We start from the raw sequence: 23,700 nt of genomic DNA, 5'->3' as shown, positions 1-23,700 counted from the left end.
ATCACTGCCCCCACCAAATACTTACCAGAAAATTATTCTGTTGGCTTGATTCAAGAGTATGTCATGAGCCATGGAAGAAAGGTTTCCCTATGGAAAGAAAAAAAAAAATTAAACCCACAGACTTGATAGGATTCACAGTGTAATGTATGCCCAATCTCACAACCGGCTCATGATGGTACCTCAACACACCACCAAGAGAGCACTGGTTCCGTTGATTACTGGGCTACTACTTTCAACAAACTACTACTCCTCAACTTCAGTTTCCTCATCTATAAAATGAGAGAGTGGTATCAAAGAGAAATACTGAGTACTCTGCTAAAGTAAAAGCAAAGAGGTTTATTAAAGGCAAGATGCAATTTAAACTGGGGAAAGGTTAGATGTCACAAAGTGAAATCTAACGCTCTGAGGAGTTACAAGCACCCAGGCAATATTTACATCGTTAACTCAGGAACTAATGGCACAATACTCTGATTGGTGTTTGGTGAGGTGAGATAGCTGAGGGTGGGGTATCTGGAGATGGCATTTTTGGTGTCATTGGTTACATTGTTACAGTTGGCTTTTAGAGATTGGATACAGAGCATAGATGTGCAGAGCATAGTTGTACAGAGCATAGTTGTACAGAGCATAGTTCAGGAAATTCCTGCTGAGGAGGGATCCTTAGGTGCTCACGAGATGATTACAAAACACAGATTCTGAGAACAAATTGTTAAAATAGCCTGAGGATATTTAACACAACAGGTTTTGATTACCGTTTGAGTCAAGACCCCCAGGTATGTTGTTTAGCTTAACCACAGAGAAAAACATTTCTTTAGTGATAGGGTTGGTTCCTTAGTGATAGAGTTGATCTGTGTGTAAAAGATTAACAGTCTGTTAACAAGAAACAGAAGTTAAGATGGAGTATGAGAACAGACTCTGGATCAAGCATTTACTTCGGTCAAGTGGCCTATAAATCCTGGGGCTCCACAGTAGTGGAAAAGATCATTTTTAAGTTCTTTCCAACTGAAAGCTTCCATTTCTATGTCTCTGTTTTGACCTGAGGAAAGATGGATGAAGTACAAAAGAAGGGGGAGGGTATGAGACGGGTCACTATGGTGATAACAGGGAAAACTATGATTAGAGAAAGGAGCGAGAACACAGAGGGAAGGTGGGTGACTGCGGGGGAGGATGAAAATGGATTGAGAGAAAATGAAATGAAATAGAATTTAGGATACCTAACAGAGAATGGAAAACCCTGGTGGTGTAGTGGTTAAGTGCCACGCCTGCTAACCAAGAGGTCAGCAGTTCAAATCTATCTACAAGGAGGCGCTCCTTGGAAACTGTATTGGGCAGTTCTACCCTGTCCTATAAGGTCGCTATGAGTCAGAATTGAGTCGACAGCAGTGGGTTTGGTTTCCTTTTTTTTTTTTTTTAAGAGAGAATGAGGAAACCCTGGTGGTGTAGTAGTTAAGAGTTTGACTACTAACCAAAAGGTCAACAGTTCGAACCCACCAGGTGCTCCTTGGAAACCCTATGGGGCAGTTCTACTCTGTCCTATAGGGTCGCCATGAGTCGGGATCAACTTGGCGGCAACGGGTTTGGTTTGGTTGTTTGTTCGTTAATGTGCTAGGCTCTGCACTGATTCACATACTCAACTAACCTGCACAAAGCCTTATGAGGAAGGTATTTTCCTAGTCCCATTTTAGGGAGGTAGAAACTCTGACTTAGAAATGTTGAGTGACTTGCCCAGGATTTCAGAGCTGGAAAGGGACAAAGCCAGAATTTAAACCAGGGCCATCTAATTCCAAAGCTCATGCTGTTAACACTTAAACTTTTCATAGGCTAAAAGGATAAGAATTTTTTTTTTCCACTAAATAACTCGGTGTCTCAGTCAGGCAAGAGCCCTAGTGGCTCAGGGGTTAAGTGATTGGCTGCCAACAGAAAAGTCGGTGGTTCGACCTCTCTCTGAGGAAGGAAGACGTGGCAGTCTGCTTCAGTAAAGATTTACAGCCTTGGAAATCCTATGAGGGCGGTTCTACCTTGTCCTATACAGTCACTATAATTCGGAATCAACTCGACAGCAATGAATTTGGTTTGGTTTCTCAGTCAGACAGAAACGAAAATGGTAAAAGACAATAAAATAATTGGTTAAAAGGCAAACATTTCCCCAGCACTTATGACGCACAGCCTTTCATTATGGTGTTTGTTCACAGACATAATTTTCCTTCGAGTTCTGCGAAAGCCGGAAATATGCTCTCCTATCTTTAGATCTCCGATGTCTCCTGGATTTTGAACTAATGGGTGAATGAGTTGGCTTGTTTGGAATGACTCCCTCGATCCGTTCATTTTACCATATTTTGCAAAGCTCTCTTGTTGTTAGCTGCTGTCAAGTCAGTCCCCGACTCATGGTGATCCTATGCACAATGGAAAAGAAGCACTGCCTGTGGCATCCCGTGATCAGTTGCGGATCAGGCCATTGTGATCCACAGGGTTTTCACTGGCTGATTTTCAGTAGACCACCAAGCCTTTCTTCCTTGAAAAAGCGCAAACAAGTACCAGTTGCCATTGAGTCAACTCCGACTCGTGGTGACCCCTTGTGTGTCAGAGGATAACTGTGCTCCACAGGGTGTTCAATGGCTGGTTTTCAGAAGCACATTGTCAGACCTTTCTTCCAAGGCTCCTCTGGGTGGAAACCAACCTCCAACCTTTTGGTTAGCAGCTGAGTACATTAACCCTTTGCGCCACACAGGGACTCCCTGTAAGGCAGTGCACTAGCCCAAAGCCCTAAAAATTATCATAAAGAGAGTCATTCTGTGGAATGAGCAAACTCTCCAAATCTGAATTTAGAACAACTTCAGTTTGATGTTCAAGAAGACATCTCAAATTCTCTCACCTCCTCCCCCCAAGCTCGTCCCCCTGTTCATTAGGAGACACTCTTCCTCCAGACAGGCCCATCTGCTCCCCCAATTCTTCCCAGTTCCTGTTACATCAATCTTTCTTGATGCCTCGCTGTACACATCTGGACTCTATCTCTCCTCTGTATTCAGACAGCCCAGGCCAAGCACACTCCATTCTGTTCTTCACCTCCACTGCCCCTTGGATTGTAAGGAGGTAAATTTCCTCACGTTCATCCCATCCAACAGACCCCCTGAGAAGATGCTTGGCAAACCCAGTGAAACTTGGGTCTAAGCCATGACTTCTGCCCTTGCCTGCTGTCTTTGCTTCCTCCCACCCCACACATACACACGCACTCGTACACACATAGAACCCAGAATAAGGATAAGCATAAAAGAACACTCCATAAATGTTGTTGAAGGACAGACTTGGCTGGTATCAGGAAAAATTCCTAGCTCATTAACCAAGACAAGTTCTGCTCCTAGACACATCCTCCCCATTCCTCCCCAGCCCTTTTGGCCACCCTGCTGTGTGGACCCCAACTCACCCAGACACCAGCCTCAGGGACAGCAGAGAGGAAATGCAATAAATTCATAGCAGTCACAGACCCAGCAGGAGCAGGAAGGATGTGGCCTCAGTGTGGAGTGAACAAGCTTGCATCACAGCCAAAGGCAGAGATGGTTACTCACATCACTGGATTTCCCCAAAACAAAATAAATGGGGCTCTCGAAATTGAGCCTGGTCTTTGAGTTTATTAATTTTAAGTGTATTTGCTCCAAATAAAGCAAATAAACCAGAGAGAGAGGGAGGGGGAGAAAGATTGATTAAGAAGGAGCAAACCCAATTGGACTGGACCAAAAGCAAAGAAGTTTCCGGGATAAAATGAATGCTTCAAAGGTCAGCGGAGCAAGCGCGGGGGTCTGGGGAACATGGTTTGCGGGGACTTCTAAGTCAATTGGCAAAATAATTCTATTATGAAATCATTCTGCATCCCACTTTCAAATGTGGCGTCTGGGGTCTTAAATGCTAACAAGCGGCCATCTAAGATGCATCAATTGGTCTCAACCCACCTGGAGCAAAGGAAAATGAAGAACACCAAGGCCACACAACAACTAAGAGCCCAAGACACAGAAAGGGCCACATGAACCAGAGACCTACATCATCCTGAGACCAGAAGAACTAGTTGGTGCCCAGCCACAATGGATGACTGCCCTGACAGGGAGCACAGCAGAGGACCCCTGAGGGAGCAGGAGATCAGTGGGATACAGACCCCAAATTCTCATAAAAAGACCAAAATTAATGGTCTGACTGAGACTAGAGGAATCCCGGCGGCCATGGTCCCCAGACCTTCTGTTGGCACAGGACAGGAACCATCCCCGAAGACAACTCATCAGACATGAAAGGGACTGGTCAGCGTGTGGGAGAGTGACGCTGATGAAGAGTGAGCTAATTATATCAGGTGGACACTTGAGATTGTGTTGGCAACTCTTGTCTGGACAGGGGATGGGAGGATAGAGAGAGAGGGAAGCCGGCAAAATTGTCAAGAAAGGAGAGACTGAAAGGGCTGACTCAAGAGGGGGAGAGCAAGTGGGAGCAGGGAGTGAGATGTATGTAAACTTATATGTGACAGACTGATTGGATTTGTAAACGTTCACTTGAAGCTTAATAAAAGTTAATAAAAAAAATAAGTAAAAAAAAAAAAAAGAAGGAGCAAACCTACACTATAGAAATTATGTAAGGGTGTTCCTCAGATAGAAGGAAAATGATCTTAAATGGAGGGAGTGGAGATGCAGAAGGAAATAAATAAAGCACCATTAAAATGGCCTGTATGTGGATCAATTTAAACAAACATTGTGGTTATATTGACTCTATAGTATATTTCAAGATTTAATTTTTTTTATCATTTTTTTATATAAGCTGAAAATGTGTGTCTTTAAACAAGTGAATTAAACCAACTTATAGTACTGGAAACCCTGGTGGCGTAGTGGTTAAGTGCTATGGCTGCTAACCAAGAGGTCAGCAGTTCAAATCCGCCAGATGCCTCTTGGAAACTCTATGGGGCAGTTCTACTCTGTCCTATAGGGTCGCTATGAGTCAGAATTGACTTGACGGCACTGGGTTTGGTTTTTCTTTCTTTCTTTTTTTTTTTTTTTGGTAGTTATTACTATTTAAAAAGAAGAACAAGAGAAAAAAAAAACGAGTCTGCATTGAGATTGGAAACACCCTGCCACTCCTCTACCAGGATCCTGTAGAAGCAATTGTGGGGGCGGGGGAGGGGAGGTGAAACTGGCTGCGCTCAGTTGAAGCTCTCCTCTCTCTCCTGCTGCTCACAGCAGCTTGGGGGAGTGTTGCAATCACTGGTGGTAGGAAAGGGAACTGAAACTAGGGATAGGCTAGAGCTAGGAAACAGTCTAAAGCATGACCTGGCCTTCAGGCACCATGTGCTTTCCTCTCACAAAAAGGGAGTCAGCAGGCAGCACAAGCTCTCTCCATCGCATGTTATTGTTAAGGCACACAGACTGCCCTGTACTCCAAATTCTACTCTCTGGAGGAGGCAGAGCCATGATGGCAGCTTAGTCATATGCACCATAATGTCCCCCTGCACCAAAAACCCCAAAAACAAAGCAAAACAGCAGATAACAATCCAGGAATGCTGAACATAAAAAAAAAAAAAAAAAAACACTGATTGGAAGGGATATGGAAAACAGTGGAAGAAGAGCAACAGAACAATGGGGCTCAGCCAGCCATCCTGGCCCACCACAGCTAACTTAGGACAAAGCCAGAGGTGACCTTGGGTGAAAAAAGAGCAAGGCAACTTCATGACTTTCACAAAAGGGATAGAGAGCCTTTATAGACACACACAAAAAGAAGCAGAGACAGGGAGGATGCCAGATTCAGAACTAGAGATATTCACAAGAGGCGGTCCTTGACCTCAGGGGTGAGAGTGCATATGAGGCAGTGGACTTACAGAGTGTTAGCAAAAGCTTTCCCATCCAACGAGTCACCAGGCAGCCCACCTCCTTGCACTTGGGAAAGAACAGGTCCCACTAGCTGGCTGCAGTGGATACAACGTGCCTTGGCACCCATATATCCTAGCTGGGGGAACATTCTCACATATCCATCCTCCTGACCAGAGGCAGCAGAGGGCCCCATACCCCCACTGCCTTGCCTCACAGGGGGACCATAACATAAGCCTATTCTCTTACCCCACCCCACTCACCAGATGTGACTCCATCTCTTAACCCACCCAGGGAGGAGCAGAAGAGCCGTGACTGTGCACACATCCCTCCATAGTCCCTTCTTCCCTTTCCCCACCTGACATGAGGCATTACTACTATGCACACATCTGCCAGGAGTGACTCCATCCTTTAACCTACCCAGCAAGGGGCAGAGGAGATGCAACTATGGGCGCAAACCCCCGCAGTCCCTTCTTTCCTTCCCTCACCTGACACAAGGTGACACCACGGTGCATTCATCCACCAAGCTCTAATCCATTCCTTATCCTGCCCAGCAAGAGGCAGAGGAGCTATGGCTACCTGCACAACTCCCACTGAGACCCTTTCATCCCTCCCCTTGCCCCATACAAGGGGAAGAAGAGTAAGTGCGCATATACCCACCCACTGCACCTTCTTCCCTCTTCCTGCCAACAACAGACAGTTCAGCAAGACTGAGCAAAAATCTGCCTGCCATTCCTTCCTCCCTCCCCCTGCCCAGGAGGAGGTAAAGGTACAGTGGCTGTGTGAACATCACCCTATAGCCCTTCCTCTACCTCACACACCTCCCTCCTGCAACCAGCAAGAGGAGATGAGCATGTCCCTACTCACCCACCACACCTACCACATTGGCCACTCCATCTGCCCAGAGGGCATCATTCTACACTCCTGAGCCACCAAACTGAAGAGAGACAGCGGCCAAAGTCCAATCAACCCACCCATGAGATCAGCAAGCAGAGACCTGAGCTCCCAACTCTACCCACAGCTCCATTCGCCCAAAAACAGGTATGGAAGGTTCCATCATAGCCAGTCCAGTGACCAGAGCACCACTCCAGCCACACCTGCCAGGAATCACCAGAACAACAACAACAACAACAAAAAACAGGACCCAGCAAAGGAGTACACAAATAAAAAATAAATACAATAACCCCTTAATTTCCTAGAGACAACAGACAATGGCAAACCATCTAAAGAAGCAGGCCAAGATGGCCCCAGCAAGTGACCATAATACAGAACAAGAAATCCTCCCTGAAGAAGAAAAGGTAATGGAGCTTCCTGATAAGGAATTCAAAAGACTTATGTATAGGGTCCTTAAAAGAATCAAGCAAAACACAGACAAAACTATAGAAAACACAGGTAAAACCAAGGAAAGCACAGACAAAACACTAGAAGAATTCAGGAAAACGATACATTAACAAACAGGGAAAATAAATAGACAATTGGAAATGATACAGACACAACTAGAAATCCAGAAGCTTAAAATAAAATTGCAGAAATTTGCAATTCAATGGAAAGTCATAGGAATAGACTTGAAGAAATGGAAGAGAGGATCAGTGGAATAGAAGACTAATCCCTCAACACTAATTTGTTTGAGGAACAATCAAAAAAAAAAGTGTGAAGAAAAATAAAGAAAACCTAAGAGTTACGTGGGATACCATTAACAGGAATAACTTATGCATAATTGGATTCCCAGAAGGAGAAGAGTCAATAAAATTTCAGAGAGAGTTGTTGAAGATATGCTAACAGAAAACTTCCCTAATACCATGAAAGATAAGAACATAACCATACAAGAAGCACAATAAACCCCATATAGGATAGACCCCAATAGAAGAACACTGAGACATATCATAATAAAAAAAACCCATTGCCGTCTAATTGATTCCGACTCATAGCGACCCTATAGGACAGAGTAGAACTGCCCCGTACGGTTTCCAAGGAGTGCCTGGTGGATTTGAACTGCCAACCTTTTGGTTAGCAGCCGTAGCTCTTAACCACTATGCTACCAGGGTTTCCAAATAGAACTTTCCAAAAACAAAGACAAAGAATCCTGAAAGTGACTAGAGAAAAAAGAGAGATCACCTACAAAGCAGCATCAATGAGACTAAGTTCTGATTACTCAGCAGAAACCATGCAGCCAAGAAGGCAATGGGACTATACATATAAAACTTTGAAAGAAAAAAAAAAGCCAACCAAGAATCATATATGCAGCAAAATTATCCCTCAAATATGGTGGTGAAATTAGGACGTTTCCAGATGAACAGAAATTAAGGGAATTTGTTAAAAAACAGACCAGCTTTACAAGAAATATTACAGGGAGTCCTTCAGAAAGAAAACTAATAATACACCAGACAACAACTTGAGATTAAAACACGTGACAGCTTCAGATAGATATCAACCCAGATAAAGAACTCTCAAAAATAAAATAAAAGTAAAAGATGGAAAACAAGGAACCAATGGTATCAATCTGTAACTGAGGACTACTTTGGAACATAAAGAGGGAATAAAGGCTATAGGTTTAGAACTTCCATGTTGACAGGAAGTTAAGGGAGTACTTCTTTAAACTTAGAAAGAGAAAGGTAAATTTGGGGGTAACCACAAAGGAAGTAAATGAACCTACTCATCAAAATATAAAAGAAGAAAATCAAAACTACTCATCAAAATATAAAAGAAGAAAATCAAGATTCAGCACACACAAAACCAAAAATAATGAAGTAAATAAAAAGACAAGCCAAAATAAAAAAAAAACCTCAGCACAAGACATTAAGTGGAAAGCAGAAACAGTCAACTCCACAAAAAAAAAAAAAACTTAAGAAAATGACAATAAACTTATATGTATCAATAATCATGCTGAATGTAAAAGGCCTAAATGCACCAATAAAGAGACAGAGAGTGGCAGAATGGATTAAAAAAACACAACCCATCAATACGATGTCTGCAAGAGACACACCTTAGACACAAAGATTTAAATAAACTGAAACTTAGAGAACATAAAAAGATATATCAAGCAAACAATGACCAAAAAGGAGCAGGAGTGGAAATATTAATCTCTGATAAAATAGATTTTAAAGCAAAATCTGCTATAAAAGACGAGGAAGGACATTATATAGTGACTAAAGGGTCAATTCACCAAGAGGACAAAACCATAATAAATATATATGCACCCAACAGAGCTTCAAAATACATAAAACAAACTGTAACAGCACTGAAAAGAGAAATAGACACTTTCACAATAATACTAGGTGACTTTAACTCACAGTGCTTGGTGAAGGACAGAACAACTAGAAAGAAACTCAACAAATACACTGAGATCAAAACACCACAATCACCCAGCTTGACCTCATAGACATAAACAGAGCACACCACCAACAGCGGCGAAGCACACATCCTTCTCCAGTGCTCATGGGTCATTCTCCAGAACAGATCACACTTTAGGCCACAAAGCGAACCTCAACAAATTCAAAAGCATTGAAATGATACAAAGCAAATTCTCTGACCACAATGCTATAAAAGTAGAAAAGAAGAGCAAGAGAAAGAAAACCTAATAAATGGATATTAAATAATACCCTGCTTTGAAACTACTGGGTCACTAAAGAAATCGAAGATGAAATTTTAAAATTCCTAGAATCAAAAGAGAAAAACACAAAACACCAAAACCTTTGAGACACAGCAAAAGCAGTATTCAGAGGTTAATTTATAGCAATAAAAGCACACATCAAAAAAGAAGGGCAGAGGCGGGGCCAAGATGGCGGACTAGGTGGACGCTACCGTGGATCCCTCTTGCAACAAAGACTCGGAAAAACAAGTGAATCGATCACATACATAACAATCTACGAACCCTGAACAACAAACACAGATTTAGAGACGGAGAACGAACAAATACGGGGAGGCAGCAATTGTTTTCAGAGCCTGGAGCCAGCGTACCAGTCAGGCGGCTTCATTAACATCCGAACAGCCTGAGCCAGAGGGAGAACTCTGATAGGGATCTGACTGCATTTTTTTTAGGTGGATTTTCTGGAAAAACTAATTTCCCAGTGATGGCTCGAAGACAGCAGTCCATATAAAAACCACATAAAGAAGCAGACCATGACAGCTTCTACAACTCCCCAAACAAAAGAATCAAAATCTTTCCCAAATGAAGATACAATCCTGCAATTATCAGATACAGAATATAAAAAACTAATCTACAGAATGCTTCAAGACATCACATACAAAATAAGGCAAACTGCAGAAAAAGCCAAGGAACACACCGATAAAACTGTTGAAGAACTCAAAAAGATTATTCAAGAACATAGTGGAAAAATTAATAAGTTGCAAGAATCCATAGAGAGACAGCATGCAGAAATCCAAAAGATTAACAATAAAGTTACAGAATTAGACAACGCAATAGGAAGTCAGAGGAGCAGATTCGAGCAATTAGAATGCAGACTGGGACATCTGGAGGACCAGGGAATCAACACCAACATAGCTGAAAAAAAATCAGATAAAAGAATTTAAAAAAATGAAGAAACCCTAAGAATCATGTGGGACTCTATCAAGAAGGATAACTTGCGGGTGATTGGAGTCCCAGAACAGGGAGAGGGGACAGAAAACACAGAGAAAATAGTTGAAGAACTCCTGACACAAAACTTCCCTAACATCATGAAAGACGAAAGGATATCTATCCAAGATGCTCATCGAACCCCATTTAAGACTGATCCAAAAAGAAAAACACCAAGACATATTATCATCAAACTCACCAAAACCAAAGATAAACAGAAAATTTTACAAGCAGCCAGGGAGAAAAGAAAAGTTTCCTTCAAGGAAGAATCAATAAGAATAAGTTCAGACTACTCAGCAGAAACCATGCAAGCAAGAAGGGAATGGGACAACATATACAGAGCACTAAAGGAGAAAAACTGCCAGCCAAGGATCATATATCCAGGAAAACTCTCTCTGAAATATGAAGGCGAAATTAAGATATTTACAGATAAACACAAGTTTAGAGAATTTCCAAAAACCAAACCAAAGCTACAAGAAATACTAAAGGATATTGTTTGGTCAGAAAACCAATAATATCAGATACCAGCACAATACAAGGTCACAAAAGAGAACACCCTGATATCAACTCAAATAGGGAAATCACAAAAACAAACAAATTAAGATTAATTAAAAAAAAAATAATACACATAACAGGGAATCATGGAAGTCAATAGGTAAAAGATCACCATAATCAAAAAGAGGGACTAAATACAGGAGGCATTGAACTGCCAGATGGAGAGTGATACAAGGCGATATAGAACGATACAAGTTAGGTTTTTACTTAGAAAAGTAGGGGTAAATAATAAGGTAACCACAAAAAGGTATAACAACTCCATAACTCAAGATAAAAGTCAAGAAAAATGTAACGACTCAACTAACATAAAGTCAAGCACTATGAAAATGAGGATCTCACAATTTACTAAGAAAAACGTCTCAGCACAAAAAAGTATGTGGAAAAATGAAATTGCCAACAACACACATGAAAAGGCATCAAAATGACAACACTAAACACTTATTTATCTATAATTACGCTGAATGTAAATGGACTAAACGCACCAATAAAGAGACAGAGAGTCACGGACTGGATAAAGAAAAAAGATCCATCTATATGCTGCCTACAAGAGACACACCTTAGACTTAGAGACACAAACTAAAACTCAAAGGATGGAAAAAAATATATCAAGCAAACAATAAGCAAAAAAGAAGAGGAGTAGCAATATTAATTTCTGACAAAATAGACTTTAGACTTAAATCCACCACAAAGGATAAAGAAGGACACTATATAATGATAAAAGGGACAATTGATCAGGAAGACATAACCATATTAAATATTTATGCACCCAATGACAGGGCTGCAAGATACATAAATCAAATTTTAACAGAATTGAAAAGTGAGATAGACACCTCCACAATTATAGTAGGAGACTTCAACACACCACTTTCGGAGAAGAACAGGACATCCAGTAAGAAGCTCAATAGAGACACGGAAGACCTACTTACAACAATCAACCAACTTGACCTCATTGACTTATACAGAACTCTCCACCCAACTGCTGCAAAGTATACTTTTTTTTCTAGCGCACATGGAACATTCTCTAGAATAGACCACATATTAGGTCATAAAACAAACCTTTGCAGAGTCCAAAACATTGAAATATTACAAAGCATCTTCTCAGACCACAAGGCAATAAAACTAGAAATCAATAACAGAAAAACTAGGGAAAAGAAATCTAATACTTGGAAAATGAACAATACCCTCCTGAAAAAAGACTGGGTTATAGAAGACATCAAGGAGGGAATAAGGAAATTCATAGAAAGCAATGAGAATGAAAATACTTCCTATCAAAACCTCTGGGACACAGCAAAAGCAGTGCTCAGAGGCCAATTTATATCGATAAATGCACACATACAAAAAGAAGAAAGAGCCAAAAGCAGAGAACTGTCCCTACAACTTGAACAAATAGAAAGCGAGCAACAAAAGAACCCATCAGGCACCAGAAGAAAACAAATAATAAAAATTAGAGCTGAACTAAATGAATTAGAGAACAGAAAAACAATCGAAAGAATTAACAAAGCCAAAAGCTGGTTCTTTGAAAAAATTAACAAAATTGATAAACCATTGGCTAGACTGACTAAAGAAATACAGGAAAGGAAACAAATAACCCGAATAAGAAATGAGAAGGACCACATCACCACAGAACCAACTGAAATTAAAAGAATCATTTCAGATTACTACGAAAAATTGTACTCTAACAAATTTGAAAACCTAGAAGAAATGGATGAATTCTTGGAAAAACACCACCTACCTAAACTAATTCAATCAGAAGTAGAACAACTAAATAGACCCATAACAAAAAAAGAGATTGAAACGGTTATCAAAAAACTTCCACCAAAAAAAAGCCCTGGCCCGGACGGCTTCACTGCAGAGTTCTACCAAACTTTCAGAGAAGAGTTAACACCACTACTACTGAAGGTATTTCAGAGCATAGAAAATGATGGAATACTACCCAACTCATTCTATGAAGCCACCATCTCCCTGATACCAAAACCAGGTAAAGACATTACAAAAAAAGAAAATTATAGACCTATATCCCTCATGAACATAGATGCAAAAATCCTCAACAAAATTCTAGCCAATAGAATCCAACAACACATCAAAAAAATAATTCACCATGATCAAGTGGGATTTATACCAGGTATGCAAGGCTGGTTTAATATCAGAAAAACCATTAATGTAATCCATCACGTAAATAAAACAAAAGATAAAAACCACATGATCTTATCAATTGATGCAGAAAAGGCATTTGACAAAGTCCAACACCCATTTATGATAAAAACTCTCACCAAAATAGGAATTGAAGGAAAATTCCTCAACATAATAAAGGGCATCTATGCAAAGCCAACAGCCAATATCACTCTAAATGGAGAGAACCTGAAAGCATTTCCCTTGAAAACGGGAACCAGACAAGGATGCCCTTTATCACCGCTCTTATTCAACATCGTACTTGAAGTCCTAGCCGGGGCAATTAGGCTAGACAAAGAAATAAAGGGTATCCAGATTGGCAAGGAGGAAGTAAAGTTATCCCTATTTGCAGATGACATGATCTTATCCACAGAAAACCCTAAGGAATCCTCCAGAAAACTACTGAAACTAATAGAAGAGTTTGGCAGAGTCTCAGGTTATAAAATAAACATACAAAAATCACTTGGATTCCTCTACATCAACAAAAAGAACACCGAAGAGGAAATAACCAAATCAATACCATTCACAGTAGCCCCCAAGAAGATAAAATACTTAGGAATAAATCTTACCAAGGATGTAAAAGACCTATACAAAGAAAACTACAAAGCTCTACTACAAGAAATTCAAAAGGACATACTTAAGTGGAAAAACATACCTTGCTCATGGATAGGAAGACTTAACATAGTAAAAATGTCTATTCTACCAAAAGCCATCTACACATATAATGCACTTCCGATCCAAATTCCAATGTCATATTTTAATGGGATAGAGAAACAAATCACCAATTTCATATGGAAGGGAAAGAAGCCCCGGATAAGCAAAGCATTACTGAAAACGAAGAAGAAAGTGGGAGGCCTCACTCTACCTGATTTCAGAACCTATTATACAGCCACAGTAGTCAAAACAGCCTGGTACTGGTACAACAACAGGCACATAGACCAATGGAACAGAATTGAGAACCCAGATATAAATCCATCCACGTATGAGCAGCTGATATTTGACAAAGGCCCAGTGTCAGTTAATTGGGGAAAAGATAGTCTTTTTAACAAATGGTGCTGGCATAACTGGATATCCATTTGCAAAAGAATGAAACAGGACCCATACCTCACACCACGCACAAAAACTAACTCCAAGTGGATCGAAGACCTAAACATAAAGACTAAAACAATAAAGATCATGGAAGAAAAAATAGGGACAACCCCAGGAGCCCTAATACAAGGCATAAACAGAACACAAAACATTACCAAAAATGATGAAGAGAAACCCGATAACTGGGAGCTCCTAAAAATCAAACACCTATGCTCATCTAAAGACTTCACCAAAAGAGTAAAAAGACCACCTACAGATTGGGAAAAAATTTTCAGCTATGACATCTCAGACCAGCGCCTGATCTCTAAAATCTATATGATTCTGTCAAAACTCAACCACAAAAAGACAAACAACTCAATCAAGAAGTGGGCAAAGGATATGAACACACATTTCACTAAAGAAGATATTCAGGCAGCCAACAGATACATGAGAAAATGCTCTCGATCATTAGCCATTAGAGAAATGCAAATTAAAACTACGATGAGATTCCATCTCACACCAACAAGGCTGGCATTAATTCAAAAAACACAAAATAATAAATGTTGGAGAGGCTGCGGAGAGATTGGAACTCTTATACACTGCTGGTGGGAATGTCAAATGGTACACCACTTTGGAAATCTATCTGGCGTTATCTTAAACAGTTAGAAATAGAACTACCATACAACCCAGAAATCCCACTCCTCGGAATATACCCTAGAGATACAAGAGCCTTCACACAAACAGATATATGCACACCCATGTTTATTGCAGCTCTGTTTACAATAGCAAAAAGCTGGCAGCAACCAAGGTGTCCATCAACAGATGAATGGGTAAATAAATTGTGGTATATTCACACAATGGAATAAAAAAACAGTGAGGAATCTGTGAAACATTTCATAACATGGAGGAACCTGGAAGGCATTATGCTGAGCGAAATCAGTCAGAGGCAAAAGGACAAATATTGTATAAGACCACTATTATAAGATCTTGAGAAATAGTATAAACTGAGAAGAACACATACTTTTGTGGTTATGAGGGGGGGGAGGGAGGGAGGGAGGGAGAGGGTTTTTTATTGATTAATCAGTAGATGAGAACTGCTTTGGGTGAAGGGAAAGACAACACTCAATACATGGAAGGTCAGCTCAATTGGACTGGACCAAAAGCAAAGAAGTTTCCGGGATAAAATGAATGCTTCAAAGGTCAGCGGAGCAAGCGCGGGGATCTGGGGAACATGGTTTGCGGGGACTTCTAAGTCAATTGGCAAAATAATTCTATTATGAAATCATTCTGCATCCCACTTTCAAATGTGGCGTCTGGGGTCTTAAATGCTAACAAGCGGCCATCTAAGATGCATCAATTGGTCTCAACCCACCCGGAGCAAAGGAAAATGCAGAAAACACCAAGGTCACACAACAACTAAGAGCCCAAGAGACAGCAAGGGCCACATGAATCAGAGACCTACATCATCCTGAGACCAGAAGAACTAGTTGGTGCCCAGCCACAATAGATGACTGCCCCGACAGGGAGCACAACAGAGAACTCCTGAGGGAGCAGGAGATCAGTGGGATACAGACCCCAAGTTCTCATAAAAAGACCAAACTTAATGGTCTGACTGAGACTAGAGGAATCCCGGTGGCCATGCTCCCCAGACCTTCTGTTGGCACAGGACAGGAACCATCCCCGAAGACAACTCATCAGACATGAAAGGAACTGGTCAGCAGGTGGGAGAGAGATGCTGATGAAGAGTGAGCTAATTATATCAGGTGAACACTTGAGAGTGTGTTGGCAACTCTTGACTGGAGGGGGGATGGAAGGATAGAGAGAGAGGGAAGCTGGCAAAATTGTCACGAAAGGAGAGACTGAAAGGGCTGACTCAACAGGGGAAGAGCAGGTGGGAGTATGGAGTAAGATGTATGTAAACTTATATGTGACAGACTGATTGGATTTGTAAACGTTCACTTGAAGCTTAATAAAAGTTAATTAAAAAAAAAAAAGGGCAAAAATCAAAACATTAACCCTACAATTGAAACAATTAGAAAGAGAGCAGCAAAAGGAGCCCACAGTTGCCGAAGAAATTAAATAAAAACTAGAGCAGAAACAGAGAACAACGGAAAGAATCACAAGACTCAAAACTGTTTTTTTGTTTTGTTTTTAAGGATTAATAAAATTGACAAACCACTGGCCAAAATGACAAAGGAAAAACAGGAGACAATGCAAACAACCTGAATAAGAAATGAGACAGGTGACATTACAACAGAGCCGGATGAAATAAAAAGGATCGTAACAGAATAATATGAAAAATTGTTCTCCAACAAATTGGACAAATTTCTAGAAAAACACCACCTACCTAAACACAAAGTGACACAGAAAACTGGAACAGATGCGTAAGAAAAGAAGAAATTGAAGTAGTCATTAAAAAAATTCCTCCCCCCCCCCCAAAAAAAAGCCCTGGCCTAGACAGCTCCACTGGAGAATTCCACCAAACATTCAGAGAAGAGTTGACACCAATTCTATTCAAACTATTCCAGAACATAGAAAAGGAAGGAATTCTCCCAGACTCATTCCATGAAGCTAGCAGAACCCTAATATCAAAGCCAGGCAAGGAAACCACTAAAAACTATAACTACAGACCAATATGCCTCATGATTATAGATGTAAAAATTCTCAACAAAATTCTAGCCAATAGAATCCAACAGGATATCAAAAAAATAATGCGTCATGACCAAGTGGGATTCATACCAGGAAGACAAGGCTGGTCCAACATGAGAAAATCAACCGACATAATCTACCAGGTAAATAAAACAAAGGAAAAGAATCGCCTGATCATATCAATCGATGCGGAAAAGGCCTGTGATAAAATCCAATACCCATTACTGATAAAACCTCACCGAAAGAGGAATAGAAGAGAAATTCCTCAACATGATAAAGTGAATTTATACGAAACCACAGCCAGCATTATCCTACAATGGACAGAATGTGAAACCATTTGCCCTGAAAATGGGAACCAGACATGGATGCACTTTATCACCACTCTTATTCAGCATTGTACTGGAACCGTTGTTGTTGTTAGGTGCCATCGAGGCGGTTCAGACCCATACCAACCCTATGTACAAAAGGGTAAAACACTGCCCAGTCCTGCACCAGCCTCACAATTCTTGCTATGTTTGACCCCATTGTGGCAGCCACTGTGTCATTCCATCTCGCTAACAGTCTTCCTCTCTTTCGCTGACCTTCCACTTTACTAAGCTTAATGTCCTTCTCCAGGGACTGATCCCTCCTGGGAAAATGTCCAAAGTATATGAGAGGCAGTCTTGTCATCCTTACTGCTAAGGAGCATTCTGGTTGTACTTCTTCCAAGACAGATTTGTTCTTTTGGCAGTCCACAGTATATTCAATATTCTTTGCCAATACCACAGTTCAAAGGCATCAATTCTTTCATCTTCCTTATTCATCCAGCTTATACATGCATATGAGGCAATTGAAAACACCATAGTCTAGTCTTCAAGGTGACATCTTTGCTTTTCAACCCTTTAAAGAGGTCTTTTGCAGCAGATTTGCCCAATGCAATGCATCTTTTGATTTCTTGACCCCTGCTTCCATGGGTGTTGATTGTGGACCCAAGTAAAACAAAATCCTTGACAACCTCAATCTTGTCTCTGTTTACTATGATGTTGCTCATTGGTCCGGTTGTGAGGATTTTTGTTTTCTTTATGTTGTGTAATCCATACTGAAGGCTGTGGTCTTTGACCTTCATCCGTAAATATTTCAAGTACTCTTCACTTCCAGCAAGCAACATTGTGTCAGCTGCATAACACAGGTTATTGATGAGTCTTCCTCCAATCTTAATGCCCTGCTCTTCTTCATAGACTCCAGCTTCTTGGATTATTTGCTTAGCATACAGATTGAATTTTTTTTTTTATTGAATAGGTATGGTGAAAGGATCAACCCTGACGCACACCTTTCCTGACCGTACACCAAGAAGTATCCCTTTGTTCTGTTCAAACTACTGCCTCAATCTATGTACAGTTTCCTCACGAGAACGATTAAGTGTTCTGGAATTTCGATTCTTTGCAATGTTATTCACAATTTGCTATGCTCCACACAGTCGAATGCCTTCTCATAGTCAACAGAACACAAGTAAACATCTTTATGGTATTCTCTGCTTTCAGCCAGGATTCATCTGCCATCAGCTATGACACCCCTGGTTCCAGGCCCCCTTCTGACTCCAGCTTGAATTTCTGGCAGCTCCCTGTCAATATACTGCTGCAGCCACTTAATGATCCTCAGCAAAATCTCACTGGCCTGTGGTATTAACGATATTTTTCAATAATTTCCACATTCGGTTGGACCAACTTTCTTGAGAATAGGCAGAAACATGGATCTTTTCCAGTCAGATGGCCAGCTAGCTGTCTTCCAAATTTCTTGGCATAGAGAAGTCAGCACTTCCAGCACTGTACCCATTTGTTGGAACATCTCATTTCCTGGAGCCTTGCTTTTTGTCAATGCCTTCAGTGCAGCTTGGACTTTTCCCTTCGGTACCATCAGTTCCTGATCACATGCTACCTCTTGAAATAGTTGAACGTTGACCAACTCTTCTTGGTATAATGACTCTGAGTATTCCTTCCACCTTCTTTTGATGCTTCCTGCATCGTTTAATGTTTTCCTGATAGAATCTTTCACTTTTGCAACTCTGGGCTTCAATTTTTTCTTCAATTCTTTCAGCTTGAGAAATGCTGACCATGTTTTTTCCCTTTTGGTTTTCTGTCTCCAGCTCTTTGCGCATGTCATTATAATACTTTGCTTCTCGAGCCACCCTTTAAAATCTTCTGTCCAGCTCTTTTACTTCATCAATTCTTTATTTTGCTTTAGCTACTCAACATTCAAAACCAAGTTTCAAAGTCTCTTCTGACATCCATTTTGGTCTTTTCTTTCTTTCCTGTCTTTTTAATGACCTCTTGCCTTCTTCATGTGTGATGTTCTTGACATCATTCCACATCTTATCTGGTTTTTTATCATTAAGTGTTCAACATGTCAAATCTATTCTTGAGATGATCTCTAAATTCAAGTGGGATATACTCAAGGTCATACTTTGGCTCTTGTCAACTTGTTCTAATTTTCTTCAGTTTCAACCTGACCTTACACATGAGCAATTGATGGTAGGTTCCACAGTCGGCCCCTGGCCTTGTTCTGGTTGTTATTGAGCTTTTCCATCTTGTCTTTCCACAGATGCCGTTGATTTGATTCTTGTATATTCCTTCCGGTGAGCTCCACGTGTATAGTCACCATTTATGTTGGTTAAAAAAGGTATTTGCAAAGAAGAAGTCCTTGGTCTTGCAATATTCTATCACGTGATCTCTGGCATCATTTTTATCATCAAGGTCATATTTTCCGACTACCTTCCTTCTTCGTTTCCAACTTTCATTTTCCAATCACCACTAATTCCCAATGCATCCTGATTGCATGTTCAATCAATTTCAGACTGCAGAAGTTGGTAAAAATCTTCAGTTTCTTCATCTTTGGCCTTAGTGGTTGGTGAGTAAATTTGAATAATAGTCATATTAACTGCTCTTCCTTGTAGGTGTGTGGATATTATCCTATCACTGACAGTGTTGTACTACAGGATAGATCTTGAAATGCTCTTTTTGACAGTGAATGCAATGCCTTTCTTCTTTAAGTTGTCATTCCTAGCATAGTAGGCCACATGATTGTCCAATTCAAAATGCCAATATCAGTCCATTTTAGCTCACTAATGACTATGATATCAATGTTTATGTGTTACATTTCATTTTTGACAATGTCCAATTTTCCTAGATTCATACTTTGTACATTTAATGTTCTGATTATTAATGGATGTTTACAGCTGTTTCTTCTCATTTTGAGTCATGCCACACCAGCAAACGAAGGCCCTGCAAGCTTTGCTCCACCCACATCATTAAGATCATCGACTCTACTTTGAGGAGGCAGCTCTTCCCCAGGCATATTTTGGGTGTCTTCCATAGGAGACTCATCTTCTGGTGCTATGTCATACAACATTCTGCTCCTATTCATAAGGTTTTCACTGGCTAATGCTTTTCAGAAGTAGACCACTGGGTCCTTCTTGCTAGTCTGTCTTAGTCTGGAAGCTCAGCTGAAACCTGTCCTCCATGGGTGACACTGCTGGTATCTGAATACCAGTGGCATAGCTTCCAGCATCACAGCAACACACAAACACCCACAGTATGACAAACTGACAGATGCATGGGGGGATTGGAAGTCCTAGCCAGAGCAATAAAGCAAGAAAGGAAATAAAATCATCCACATCAGTAAGAAAGAAGTAAAACTATCCCTATTCACAGATGATATTATGCTTGTCGTGGATTGAATTGTGTCTTCCAAAAACATGCCTCAACTTGGCTAGACCATGATTTCCAGTGTTGTGTGCTTGTCTACCATTTTGTCATCTGATGTGATTTTCCTGTGTGTTGTAAATCCTACCTCTATTACGTTAATGAGGCAGGACTTAAGCTACAAGATTTGATTGTGTCTTAAGCCAATCTCTTTTGAGATATAAAAGAGAGAAGCAAGCAGAGAGACAGGGGGACCTCATACCACCAAGAAACAAGAGACAGGAGAATAGTGTGCCCTTTGGGCCTGGGGTCCGAGCGCTGAGAAACTCTTCAGCTGGGGAAGACTGATGACAAAAATCTTCCCCCAGAGCCAACAGAGAGAGAAAGCCTTCCCCTCAAGCTAGAACCCTGAATTCAGACTTCTAGCCTTCTAGACTGTAAGGGAATAAATTTGTCTTTGTTAAAGCCACTCACTTGTGGTATTTCTATTATAGCAGCACTAGATGACTAAGACAAAGCTATACATAGAAAATTCTAAGGACTCCACAAGAAAGCTTTTGGAACTAATAGAAGCATTCAGCAAAGTGGCAGGATACAAGATTAACATACAAAAATCAGTTGGATTGCTCTAATCAACAAAGAGAAGTGTGAAAAGGAAATCAGGAAAACAATACCATTTACAATAGCCTTCAAAAAGATAAAATAGGAATAATTTTAACCAGGGACATGAAAGACTTATACAAAGAAAACTACAAAACACTACTGCAAGAAACCAAAAGAGACCTATGTAAATGGAAAAATATACCATGCTCTTGGATAGTAAGATTTAACATTGTGAAAATGTCAATACTACCCAAAGCAATACATAGATGTAATGCAATCCTGATCCAAATCCCAACAGCATTCTGCACTAAGATGGACAAATTAATCACTAACTTTATGTGGGAGGGAAAGAGGTCCCAACTAAGTAAAGCCTATGTCTTAGTCATTTAGTGCTACTATAAGAGAAATACCATAAATGGGTGGCTTTAACAAAGAGAAATTTTATTCTCTCATAGTCCAGTAGGCCAGAAGACCAAATTCAGGGCACTGGCTCCAGAGGAAGACTTTCTTTCTCTGTCAGCTCTGGAGGAAGGTCCTTGTCATCAGTCTTCCCTTGGTCTGAGAGCATCTCAGTGCAGGTACCTCAAGTCCAAAGGACGTGCTCTGCTCCTGGCACTGCTTTCTTGGTGGTATGAGTTCCCCCCTCTCTGTTTGCTTCCCTTTCCTTTTCATCTCTTGAGAGATAAAAGGTGGTGCAGGCCACAACCCAGGGAAACTCCCTTTACATTGGATCAGGGATGTGACCTTTGTAAGGATGTTACAATCCCACCCTAATCCTCTTTAATATAAAATTATAATCACAGACCTTCTGTTGGCCCAGGAGAGGAACCATTCCACCAGCAAGCAGCCACCTAAGATGCAACAATTGGACTCAACCCACCTGGATCAAAGGAGAATGAAGAACTCCACAGATGCAAGGTGATTACGAGCCCAAGAGACAGAAAGGGCCACATGAACCAGAGACTACATCATCCTGAGACCAGAAGGACTAGATGGTGTCCAGCTACAACAGATGACTGCCCTGACAGGGAACACAACAGAGAACCCCTGAGGGAGCAGGAGAGCAGTGGGATGCAGACCCCAAATTCTCATAAAAAGACCAGACTTAATGGTCTGACTGAGACTGGAAGGACCCCAGTGGTCATGGCCCCCAGACCTTCTGTTGACCCAGGACAGGAACCATTCCTGAAGCCAACTCTTCAGACATGGATTGGACCGGACAATGGGTTGGAGAGGGATGCTGGTGAGGAGTGAGCTTCTTGGATCAGGTGAACACTTCAGACTATGTTGGCATCTCCTGCCTGGAGGGGAGATGAGACGGTGGAAGGGGTTAGAAGCTGGTGAAAAGGACATGAAAAGAGAGAGTGCAGGGAGAGAGTGGGCTGCCTCATTAGGGGGAGAGTAATTGGGAGTGTGTAGCAAGATGTATATGGGTTTTTGTGTGAGAGACTGGCTTGATTTGTAAACTTTCACTTAAAGCACAATAAAAATTATTTTAAAAAAAGAATATATAATTTTGTAATGAAAATTAAATGAATTTTTACCTAGTGCAGGTGCCAAGCTGGCATGATTTAGATGGTCCTGAAATAGCAAGATATCCGCAGCTGGTCTTTCCTGCTTTTCCATCCCTCCATCGATATATCATTTCTCTACCTAATGATGCTTATTTCTCTTCCCTTCCCCAGTTGGTGCTAATCTTTGCCTTTTAATCCATGACAAGACCCAATAAAATTCCTTATTTTTAAAGCAGTTTGAATCTGGATTTTCTGCTACTTAGATCCAGGGTCATCTTACACAGTAGATAAGATTTTTAAGGTGCTATTTGACTTTTTTTTTTTTTATTTGACATTTCTTTGTGTGCTTCCATTTTTCTGGGGTTGACAGTCATATAATAATCACTAGCATAGGTATAGCAATTGCTTACAACCTGCACCTATTCTAACTGGTGGGTGCCTGTGCCCTAGATAGCTGCCATCGAGTTGACTCCAACTCATGGTGACCTCATGTACAACAGAACAAAATATTGTTCAGTTCTGGGCCATTCTCACATTTGCCTGCAATTTCAAGTCCATCATTGTGGCTATTGTGCCAATCCATCTTACCGAGGGGCTCCTACGCACTCACTGGCCCTATGCTTCACCAAGCACAGTGTTCTTCTCTAGTGATTGAGCCATCCTGATGATGTGTCCAAAGCAAGCAAGTTGGACAATGTTCTGTTGTGACCCATAAGCTTTTCATTTGCTAATTTTTTTAAATAGATTGTCAGGCCTCTCTCTGTAGTCTGTGTAAGTCTGGAAGCTCCACTGAAACCTGTCCACCATGGTTGACCCTGTTGGTATTTGAAATACTGGTGGCATAGCTTCCAGCATCACAGCAACACACAAGCCACCACAGTGTAACAAACTGAGAAGTAGTAGACCTGTTCCATACCAAAACCAAACCCGTTGCCATCAAGTCAATTCAGACTCATAACGACCCTATAGGACAGGGTAGAACTGCCCCATAGGGTTTTCAAAGAAAGGCTAGTGGATTCGAGCTGCCAACGCTTTTAACCACTGTGCCACCAGACCTGTGCCGT

At 40.9% G+C, this 23,700-nt stretch overlaps 1 protein-coding gene across 4 annotated transcripts in view; it reads right to left on the bottom strand.

The window, feature by feature from the left end:
• The window catches only part of NLRP3 (NLR family pyrin domain containing 3), a 63,678-nt gene that overhangs the window by 19,793 nt on the left and 20,185 nt on the right, over nucleotides 1-23,700 (bottom strand). For 2 of the 4 annotated variants that reach the window (XM_049875138.1, XM_049875137.1), the window contains exons 1-2: nucleotides 3,419-3,513; nucleotides 26-87 (exon numbers count right to left, since the gene is read on the bottom strand). The gene's annotated coding sequence lies outside the window, so the exon portion shown is untranslated. Of the gene's footprint in view, nucleotides 1-25; nucleotides 88-3,418; nucleotides 3,514-23,700 lie in introns of those variants that run through there. The other 2 variants (XM_049875140.1, XM_049875139.1) reach the window with 1 other exon arrangement.

The sequence above is a fragment of the Elephas maximus genome, chromosome 2, assembly GCF_024166365.1.
Source record: "Elephas maximus indicus isolate mEleMax1 chromosome 2, mEleMax1 primary haplotype, whole genome shotgun sequence".
NCBI lineage: Eukaryota > Metazoa > Chordata > Mammalia > Proboscidea > Elephantidae > Elephas > Elephas maximus.
Note: the sequence above shows the minus strand (reverse complement) of the source record. Positions and strands in the feature narration are given on the sequence as shown.